This window comes from Odontomachus brunneus, unplaced genomic scaffold (assembly GCF_010583005.1).
Source record: "Odontomachus brunneus isolate Ranch 3 - 2012 unplaced genomic scaffold, Obru_v1 Obru_scaffold_097, whole genome shotgun sequence".
NCBI lineage: Eukaryota > Metazoa > Arthropoda > Insecta > Hymenoptera > Formicidae > Odontomachus > Odontomachus brunneus.
This window is the reverse complement of record NW_022639547.1, coordinates 437,273-448,717: the sequence shown is the minus strand read 5'-3', so window position 1 is coordinate 448,717 and position 11,445 is coordinate 437,273. Positions and strand designations below refer to the sequence as shown.

The following is an 11,445-nucleotide window of genomic DNA, read 5'->3' as shown; positions in this document are numbered from 1 at the left end:
AGAGAGAGAGAGAGAGAGAGAGAGAGAGAGAGAGAGAGAGAGAGAGAGAGAGAGAGAGTCGCCGCACGTGGTAGATCCTTACATAAACCAATTAAACGTGTACCATCCTCGTAGTAGCTTCTCTTTCTTGGTTCTCCCGCCTCTTTGCCGCCGCGTGTCGGCACTATACATGACGTCATATGTTCTCAGAGGTCTCTAAACTCGCGGTGCAAAGACGCACGCATGACTCCATCGGCGGTGCGTAGAGTTATGTCATGTCGCACGCGCGAACGGATTCTCACCGGGAAATCGTCGCCGCATCTCCACGCGAATAGTCACGATACCTTCTCTTTCTCTCTCTCTCTCTCTTTCTCTTGGACTAGTTCCGAAACACATTCGTCCGATAGATGATCTGTCTTTTTGGTAACTAGTAATTTTTAGTAATCTTGCGGAAAACGAAACTTCCTATTGGTTAATGGAATACTGCCCTGAAGTTCGTCAAAGACAATCGATCTATCGATCAAACCGTCTACCAATCAATCGATTCAACTGTCGATCGATAATGGTAGATACTTACGTGTTCAATATGAAAGATTTTTTTTGGAAAATATTTTGAAATTATTTTCAAGGATCTATTAATCAAGAAATTGCCAAATTAACACAATACATATCTTTTAACATCGAGTAGCGTTGGAGCAACAGCCATGTTAGGTGCCTATAGTTATATATTGAAAGAGAGAGAGAGAGAGAGAGAGAAATAAAGTTCAAACATGAAATATGGAACATGCGTTGAAGAAATAAATAACAAAAGTTTTATTTTGGACGCATAATAAATACTGGATTTTAATCTTTCTTTTAATCTCAGATTGGGGGCAGATTTTTCCTACCTCTTAGTAAGCTAACTAACAGTTCACTCATAGTCTGTCTTTGTTTCTTTTGCAAATTAGACAGAAATAGACATTTTGATTTGATTTTAGTTAGCTTACTAAAAGATTGGAACAATTGGTCCTAAATCTCTCTTCACATACATTAAAAATAAATATTTGATATTTATTTGTGGAATATATGTGAAATCTATTTCTGTGAATAAAAATTTATATCCCACAAAGAAATTTTCAAATATTTTTTTCCTCAGTGTGTATAACGTTGTTTCGGCTTGAAGATCAGAAAAGTATATTTAGCATTCGATACACGTCCAAAATAGAGTTCCAGGGTTGCATTATGCAAAACGTTCTTTTTGAGAAAATTTTATTCGATACTTTATAGTATATGTGAAATACAGGTATTGAAAAAAATTTTCCTCAAAAAGGATGTTTTCTTCTCCTGATTTTACTTGGACTCAGACTTATCTCTATTGTCTTTTCATCCAAAGTACCGAGGTACGAATTCCAAAAAAATCAGATCCGAAAGTATTCGAACACACGTAACGGAGATTAGGCCGGAACTCAAAAAGGATGTTTTGAAATGGAGTGGAAGATGTCAATATTGTTCTTTTTGGCTGAGCTAGGTTGGGTTTCTTGATGCGCTTTAAAGTGGACAAGTATACAATATTAACTCCGGTCCACGTTCAAGTGATTTATGTCTTAAGCCTGAAAGCCAACCAATCACAATCGATTACTCTCCTCAAATTTGATTGATTAGTTTTTAAGGCTTAAGACTCAAATCCCCTGATGTAGGACCGGGAAAAGGGAAGATAAAGGGAATCGAGGTCCGACGCAACGCTGATGCAGCTGAAAGGAACAGACTTGTTGTCGACAGCTTCGCGGTGAGGAGCGACGCGGTAGTTGAACACCGATCTATTACTGTTCCCAAGATGCAACGGTCGGTTGGCTGCCGCCGCCGCCGCCGCCGCCGCCGCCGTCGCCGCGTGGCTTCTTGGCCACGCAGCACGTGTCGTGCCTCGAGTTTTCTACACGGGAATAGTCGTCTCCTAGGGAACGCGGATTTACCTCGGGAACCACCTTGCGCTTAGATCCCGCGCTCGACCTTATCGCTAGGCAAATTGCGCTTGGCTTATCAAGTCGGAAAACGACGATCACACATTTTCCTATCGCGCGCGGCCGCTCGCTCGACGCGTGCATTCGGGCGAGTGTCCGTTCACGAAAAACTGAAAGTACGCTGTAACGTCCCGTGTAACTCGGGCAGATCGATACACTGATACCGTAAAACAGTAACGAAGGGAAGCAATCGGTCCACGAATTGTGGCCGGCTGGAGAGCGACTAGCTTGCGGAGGTTGTTCCCAGGGCCCTAAAGGTTAGGTCAAATCGTACCTTTCCCGTATCTTTTAATTCGGTCTCCCCTGATCCCTCACTGCGGCCATCTTGATTTATGACGTCAGAAAAGCGAGAAAATGTGCACGCTAAAAATTTTTGCAAAATACACAGCAACAAAAAGATGTATCCATAAAACGACACACGCAATCGATCGAGCAGACGTGCAAAATGCTCCGAACGCTCACCTTCTGCTCTAATAATCAATAAATAACCGTAAAACTGACTCGGCAAAATCACGAGAAAAGGTAGGTTAAGAAGGTAGGTTTCGCGCATTAATTTTACGGTAATTTCTTTGAATACGTTAGAGTAAATATGCAAAGCGAACTATTTTGCACATCTCGATCGATTGCATGTGCCGACTTGTGGACACATATTTTTTATTTCGACGTATCTTGCGAGAATTTTTGTCGTGCATTTTCTCACGTCTGACGTCATCGATCGAGAGTGATTGATTGCGACGAGGAATCAAGGGCCTCGAAGGGAGTTACAAAGAAACTTCAATTCACGAACCAAATTGTCCAAAATAAAGGCGCTAAACGGTGACGTTTGCGCGGAAGAAATTGTGAGAAATTAATCTACCGGAAACTATTCCGTTTCTTTACATGTCTCTTTTCAACGACAGAGTGTGTGTGTGTGTGTGTGTATATGTCTCACTCGTCACGAGTCTTTCTCTTTCTCTCTCTCCCCCTTTGGCCACCCCCTCCGCCACTCGATACATATCGGCGACATATTCGCGAAAACATACCTCGGAGGTCGATGGAGGACGACCCGGGGAATTGGCGGCGCGAATCGGCTGACATACGCGAGTCGGGCTGCGATTTCTACACAGGGCGAAGAGAATCCTCCTGGCCGTCGGTCACGGCGGCCGCCGATGTTTCCCTTCCTCGCAGCCGGTCGTTTCTCTCTCGCCTCACTTCACACCGTGCACTCTTCACTCCTCGCGCGGCGCGCTCTGCCGATCCGCGGGACGCACGCCACGCTACAATGTATTACTCACTGCACTCACCGCCGTCACTCACTCGACATGGCGTGCACGCCTCGCATATCTGTGGTCAGTGCACACGTGTGTAGTCGACCGACCGGCCGGTCTCTCTCGTTCGTTCGTTCGTTTGTCCGCCTGTCTGCCCGCTTGCTGCCTGTCTATTTATCTATCTACGTCTGTTCGGTCGTTCACTTATCAAACGTTATCAGCATCATCGTGGTGGCCGTCGTCGTCGTGGACACTCCTCCCTCCCTCCCTCCCGCCCTCCCTCCTTCCCTCCCTCTCTCTCTCTCTCTCTCTCTCTCTCTCTTTCTTTCACTCTCTTGTCCTCGTCTCGTCGGTCGTTTTGGGCGAACTCGGTAGACTCGCGCGCGCCAACAACTCCGTTTGCCGTTTCCAGATCTCTTCTACCGGCGTTCAGATCACGAAACGCACACGCGCGTCGCTTTCCGCACGTCGCAAGAGACGGCCGAGCGTCTTGAACGCGGACTCACGAGCAACAACGACACGAGGCGACACAGACAGGAACTGACCGTGCATGGCCGACAACGACACGGCGGACGAGACACGGAGAAGGAAGAGCCGCGGAGAAAGAAGCGAGTCGCGCGCGGACGCGCTTACGCGGACCACCAATCGTATACCGGCAGAGCCGTGGCAACGGGGGAAAGAAGGGAGCGCCCTCCCGCTCGCTCGCCCACGAACTGCACGGCGGTTCGCACGGCGCGCGATGCCCGGGCGACGCGCAACCTTGAGCGCAGCTATGCCACTACCTTGCGAGAGCGCGCGCACGGACGCGCGCGGAGGAAAAGTTCGCGACGGCTCTCCGCAAAAATTAACGAGACCGATTCAACATGGCGGCCTTGCCCGCTGTTAACGCTGCCCCCTCCCCGCCGCTATCTCTTCGCTCCTTTGCCACCCGAGCGCGTCGATTCCACCGGGTATCGTCGTCTCCGCACGCACTGACGCTAAAGCCTGCGTCAGATCGCGCGTTTGAAGGCGAGGGACTGCGAATTGGGGATCGCTTCTTCTTGTCCGGCCGTTTATTGGCTGAGAAAATTCTAAAGGACACTCATTGGTCCGAATTTGCGAACGAGTAGATTGCGTTTTTCTGAGGTTTGTATAATATTGGCCATTGCGATGAAAATTAATCTTGATCCTCGGCACCGATCTGATATAGGCTTTAATGAAGAGAGAGAAAGAGAGGACAAAGAATAAATGTTAGCTGCACTTTGTCACGCTTTCTGTACTTGGTATAAAATAGGTATTTGGGATCAGGTGGGAGAGAGAGAGAGAGAGAGAGAGAGAGAGAGAGTGAGAGACGGGACGAGGAAAATTGCGAGCTAGTGTAGAAGGTGTAGCTAGAAGGAACACAAGACGCGGCTTTGAAGTCGGAAAAAGCGACGCTAGCTAAGAGGCTTCACCGGAAACATCCGGCGGACTTTGTAAATGCGGCACGCACAAAAAGGGACTTGGTAGTGGCTTGTGGACGTTCACGAACGTAAATAACGATAATCAACGCTACGCGTGGATATGAAAGCTGTCCTCGAGGGGGTGCCAGGGTCGAGACTTTACCGACAGAACGGCTTGGTAAAACAGGGCAGCAGAAAGTTCGCGGATTACGCTTCAGGTGGCGCTATATCTCTCTTTCATTAGAGACGCGCTATATAACTTACAAAAGTCAAAATATGGAGTGGATTGACGCAGAGGAAACGCATGTAAACATTAAAAAACAGATTTTACTACATTTTGAAAACACATCGGAGTAATTGCCGGCAAAGATTAATGTCTTTCATCGATCGATTAACATTCCACGCATAAAAGCATTCAGGTAAAGTCATCAGAAAGCCTAATTGTCAATTCGTAAGGAACATAACCGATTTCGGATTTTAACATAATATAAACAAGGTAATGATTACATTTTGATATAAACTAGTTACTTTACACCAATTATTATTTATTAGTCAAATTTTATATTCTTTAAGGATTGATTCTCATCTCCAAAATGTCAATTGATAAAAGAAAAATGATCGATTTTGAAGGAGGATTTCGGGGAAGGTTTATATCATACATATAAAATAATTATTACATATTCTGATATAAACTGGTTACTTTATGCCATGCATTATTTATTAATCGATTCGTACATTTTTTAAGAATTGATTCACAGTTCCAAAAAATATCTGATTTCTATTATTACACAGGAGTGACATAAAAATAATGACAGTTCGGTATACAATTCTATGGGAGCTTTGAAATCGCGAAAGAATACTGTTTACATGTGACACTTTAACGGCTGCGGCAAGTGAAGACGCCTCGCCTCGGGACTACACATATCCACGGTAAAACGGTATTAAGCATAATTGTAACATCAGAGTTATTATATAATAACAAGACTTGATACGTAACACAAGTTTCGCGGGTTTTCGCAACGATAAGCTTCGGCTTTCCGCGCTGGTTCATACGAAGATACTGCGTCCCGTAAAAAAAAGGAAAATACATATATATACATAAAACAAATTATCCTCTCTGTCTCTCTCTCTCTCTCATGCCGCTTCTGAATTATAACCGAATTGTAATTTTATACTTCGTAACTCATCGCGCGCGTTCTCAGCCGAAAACTTGATGTTCGCACTGCGATCACAGTGCGGCGTAAAACTTGTGTCACAGGTCAATAGTGTGCCGAAAATGTATCATACGAATAGAATACGAGAAATTTATATATATACGAAGCCGCAAGAGAGACATGTTCGCAAACAATTCGGAGAAAAATACATTCAAAACGGAGTACACACACATACACACACATGGTCTGTTGTTTTTAGCTGCACTGTTGAATTAGTGCAATAAGTTAGAGTGAAACAAATATACTTTGCCTCACTCTAACTTATTGCACTATCAGCAGTACAGCTAAAAAAAACAGAGCAACACACACATACACCAAGCAGTACGCTGGTCGTAACGAACAGCGCGATTTTTGGGACGCTTGTGATGACATGAGAAATACTTTTTTTTCCAGATTCTCGCATTGTTCTCGCAAACTCTCAAGAATCGAAGCGGAGCGTCACGACGCGACACCCTGTCTATCATCACATCGCGTCGCGCGCAGATATCTCGACTTTCTGTTGCGCGTTTAGTCTAGGAACGAATATGCAAAAGTGCCCGATTCGAACGGGAGTCGACGCCACTCTCTTCTCTCTGTATCTCTTATACATTCACTCACACACGATGACTTAGAGCAATGACGACGATACAATTCATCTGAATATTAGATTCGTCGAAAAGGTCATTTCGCTCCATTTCCGTGCTTACTTCCGTGCAAGAGACGCACGCGGAGAAGGAGCGAGTTTTTCCGACCAACCTGATATTTTTTCGCTCGTCTCGCTCGAAAAATATATTCTACAAAAACAAAGATTCGGCGAATAAATAAATACGATCGAAAGACAAAGGATTGGTGAAAAATCGGCAACAAAAAGACTTGTTTGCGAACTTGCGGACTCATCTTTAGAGACATCATTATATTAATATTATACCATTGTTATTAATTATTATTATTACAGGCAATTGGTGGATACTTAAACGAGCGTGACGCATGTTTAAGTAAGAATTTCGTGAGGATTTGATACCTGTCGTCAAAGTGTCAAGCGTCGGATCCTGTTCGGAGGAATAGACGTAGAGTACCTTTCCTAGGGGTTAATTTCATAACGACATATAGAAAATTAAAACGCGCATCCGTGACGAGACCATCTCGGCGAACGCTAAATTGACGATCAATAAGGATTACATCAGGCGTCGTATGTACCTTCACGCTGTATAATTGGAATTACTCGTAAGATCCTCAATCTTACGTGTATACGCGAAACTCGAGTTCGTTGCAGGGGAAAAATCCCGATAAAGTGAGTGTCAAGGTACATATTACACCTGATATGTGTGCAGCGCATACTGCTCGAAACAGTCGAGAAATCGCTCGTATGATCCTGCGGATGGAACGAAATGCCAAGGAATGGAAGAGCGGAAACATCGCGTTTACGTAAAAGGTGCCAATAGTCGCGTGTCGACTCCCTCTCCATTCGCCTGTCTCGTCGAGAGGGAAGCGAAGCGAAGCAAATTAGCGAAGAGAAATGTTGGAAACGTTGGGACTTTGAGATACTTTACACGGGCGGGGGGGTTTTCAGACGGAGAAGCGATTTCTTGGCTCGCGCAATTTCGAGCAATACACCTGTACTCAGCTCACGCATTAAACACGCATCTTCAACTGCGATTGCACGGCTCGACGCACGCGAGGCGGGCCGCCGAAAAAAAGGGCTGGCGCGGCTCTCTCGCCCGACACCGATGGTCTCCTCGAGAACGGATAACGAACGATTGCGAGGAGCCTCGTGTCAAAAGGGCAGGACAACGCCGCTGCGCGACATGGCGCGAAGGAAGGCTCGCCAAGCACTCGCGGTTCGCGATTGTCGATCATCGACAATCGGACTTCGCGGCAATCGCGTGGTAATTGATTTACACGACGCACGCCCGCGAAGAGCCTTTTTTCTCTCTCTCTCTCCCTCTCTCTCTCCCTAGCGCGTTTTCTCATGTACACGTAATAATAATACGCATAGACGTAACAACAACACGTAACGTACACACATATACATTTCGATTAAGATTCGTTAGGAATCATCGCTAGAAGTAAGACGATTATCCGATAAGTGCGACGCGACGTCGCACCGGCGGAGGGAAAGATACTTCGGTCAATTTTTGACAGTTTTCATTATCCGGATGATGGTCCAACGTCACAAGCGATTGTTGCACGAGCGAGACTAGAAACGACGCGCAACGACCGGGAAACGACGGGGGAGCAAAAACTTCTGCGTGCGCTCGCTCGGTGCGCCCTTTGCGCACTCAAGTCTCGTCTCTGCCGTCGTCGTATGTACACAAAAACCGGGACTACGTCCGAACGAGAGAGAATTGTCCGCGAGGATGAGCGGCTACCGAACGTCGTCGTCGTCGGAACCGCTGTCGGACGAGCTGTCCGAGGAAAGAGTGCGTTGCGGTGAGACGCGTCGTCACGTTCCTCGACTTCGGCTTTTAGGAAACGATTCTTTCCTCAGGCAACGTACGCCGCACGGAAAAAGAAGAAATGGTGATGGTTACATCAATACGCTGGTGCCAGCCAGATTTGACGGCAAGATACGGAACCATACACGCGTTACCGTCGCACTAAGGTAGCCAGGGCGACGCGACTCTGTGTCGCCCGCGGCTAAATATCTCTGGCTGTGCGCACCATGTTTCTTTTTCCGTGCAATAACAATGAACTCTACAATCCCAACGATCTTTTCAATGTCTAGACACGTACAGAGAAAAGAAGATCTTTCGTTAGGTACGCTCACGCGAAGTGACTCGCGATTGCGCATGGAATCATCGCTGAAGAAAAGTCGAATACACGCACCACTCCCCCTGGATTCTCCCTCGCTGAATACACTGATCGTGATGGAAATTCGCGACGGGGAGGAGGCGGCGTTCACACACGCACGAGGGCATAGGCTCGCATGTGGTACGTCGGTTAACAACGCGTATCGCGTTGAGGACTCGCGTTGAGAATCACACTTCCGGGATTCCCGTTTCAATGCGCGTCGTCGCCTTCGCCGTCGTGCAGGCTGTGCGAAGGCGTCGTTGAAAATCGCGACGATTCACCGCGAAAGGCGCACGCAATTTTTCACCGTAAGATATACATGAGTGTGTGAGTGTGTGTGTGTGTGTGTGTGTGTGTGTGTGTGTGTGTGTGTGTGTGTGTGTGTGTGTGTGTGTGTGTGTGTGTGTGTGTGTGTGTGTGTGTGTGTGTGTGTGTGTGTGTGTGTGTGTGTGTGTGTGTTTGTGGGTATACGTGTTTATGTTTATATGTAATATATATTATTTTGCAATCGACACACATCTCAGAGCTGTCGAGAGAAAACTAATACTTAACGAAACCTAAATGCTACGCAGTCGAGACGAGAAGTTAATACAGTTCATCGCTAGTAAGTAGGTCTATCGCTTTCGTTCGTTCGTTTTCGTCGCCGTGATTCCACGCTGCTTCCACCGTGACGGCTTGGGGGCTTATTCTGGATGCATAGCGAACGTCAAATATGTCCTTTCTATTCCAAGCCTCGTTTCTCTTTCACGAGCATCCTCTATAACGTTGTTTCAGCTTGAGCGTCAGGAACATAGTTTGCGTTCGATATACGTACAGAATAGGACCCTTGATTCGATTCGTTCTTTTCAGAGAAAGCGACATTCGCCAAGCGACCGTTATCTTTCTTCACGTGCTCGCTACGCTGATAAACGGAGTCTCGTTTTCGCTCAAGCTTATACACACGCCATGCCGTAAATTTCGGAGGTCCCGGCTTTCGGGACGCTAATGAAGTAACTCTCTCTCTCTCTCTCTCTCTCTCTCTCTCTCTCTCTCTCTCTCTCTGCCTCTCTCACTCTCGGACCTTGTGAACGTCGTGCAGGACCTGTTAGCTACTACTAGGCTCCAGATTGCTTCTAAGACTTTAGATCTCGATCGTGAGATTGATCAGTTCGGACTTTTACGTCGGAACACACACAGGCAGATCGGCGGAAGTGATTGGAACTGTGGCGCGCGTCGAATGACATTCTCGTTAGACCGCGCTCTGGACGAGAGACGTCACTTTGACGTTCGAATATTCCCCGCAGTCTTCTGCACACAGAAGCGTCAGCGTCAACGAATTTGTTCTATTTAATTCAACAAGCCACTCGACAAGTCGCTTCAGTCGAACACCGCAGACGGGGCGTCGGAGGAGAGTCACCGCGCGCTCGCGATGAGACCGCGCCGCGCGTCTAACGAGGAGGTCGGATTGTCGTCGTACAATGTTCCTCTCTCGCGTGTTTCTCGCGCGACTTCACGCGATATTTCGCTCTCGGGATGCACGAGGCCGTCTCTTCGTTCGCGCCTCCTTCAACGTGCACACACGCTTCGCTAATCTTTCGCGGGTCGTAGGCAGTATTATCGTAGATATCGTATCGCTCGCGAGAAGTACAGGCGCGACAATGGCACGTCTGGTGCGCAATCACGCTCACACAATCGTATTTACATTTGCAAGCGGGCCTCGCGCGCGCTGTGACGACCGTTCGCACAATTCAGCGACTCCTCGCTCTTTTCGCGGCATTGATCGCGCTGCAAGCTACATTGTCGCACCTGTCTACATTGCGCGCTACATTAAACCACACAGCGCTCTCTCTCTCTCTCTCTCTCTCTCTCTCTTTCTTTCAGTTTGTGCGCGCGGGTGTATCGTATATACCGGTGTATTCGTATATACCGGTCTCTCTGTCGTCGTTCTGTTGAGGATCGCGTCGGGATTTGTATCTCCTCGAGAATTTTTTTTATAATATTACTCATGGCGTGCGGACCGACCCGCCTACTTTGTTTTTCGTTCGCGCGGAGCCCATAGAATCTCTCCCCGTGAGAAGCGATTACGCATACACCAACACACGCGCGCGCCGCACACACACGCACACACGCACATATACCGGCTGTTACTTTGTTAATCTTGTGCGATGTCGATTTCAATCAGCGATTATTCTTACTCTCGCTCTCTCTCACTTTACTACAATTTACTAAAATAAGAGCTCTGCTCATCATCATTGCGAATTCCGGATTGGCGGATGCCGGAGGGACGCTAATTAACTAACCGCTCTAGCATGAAGGTGGATCGGCAGGACCAAGATATCGATCATGCATCATTTTTCCTGGCGTAAACTCGTGAAAAGTGAGAAGTCTCACTGAATTCGTCAATAGAACTTTTCACGGATTCATGCTGGGGAAAAGAATTCGTGAGAACAAACTCCAGAGAAGCGAAAAATTTCATTGAACTCGTCAACTAAAACTTTTCATTTCTCGTTCACGTTGGAAGAAAAGATACATTTTCATCGATTTTTAGAAGCATTGAGAAGCTGCACAGTTTGTCTAAGAACTGTGTATCATGATTTCACGTTCATATTCGTCAATGTCGATCGGTACACGATCACACACGTGTCTCTGGCCCTCGCTTCTCACCGTGGAATGTTACACAGAGCGGTTGTTGCTTTTGTACAAAAGGAAAACCTCGCGCGCGCGCGCGCGTTCCTCGCGTTCTTCCTCACAATAAGAATGTATCGAGCAGAATTCGCTGTGCAAAACACGCGCGCGCTCGCTCACTCGTCTAATAGTTGCGACTGTTCAGCGAAAAGAA

At 47.0% G+C, this 11,445-nt stretch overlaps 1 protein-coding gene across 4 annotated transcripts in view; it reads right to left on the bottom strand.

The window, feature by feature from the left end:
• The window catches only part of LOC116848610 (transcriptional repressor p66-beta-like), a 14,055-nt gene extending 10,561 nt beyond the window's left edge, over nucleotides 1–3,494 (bottom strand). For 3 of the 4 annotated variants that reach the window (XM_032824907.1, XM_032824908.1, XM_032824901.1), the window contains exon 1: nucleotides 2,999–3,493. The gene's annotated coding sequence lies outside the window, so the exon portion shown is untranslated. Of the gene's footprint in view, nucleotides 1–2,998 lie in introns of all 4 variants that reach the window. The other variant, XM_032824896.1, reaches the window with a different exon arrangement.
• Nucleotides 3,495–11,445: the final 7,951 nt, after the last annotated feature.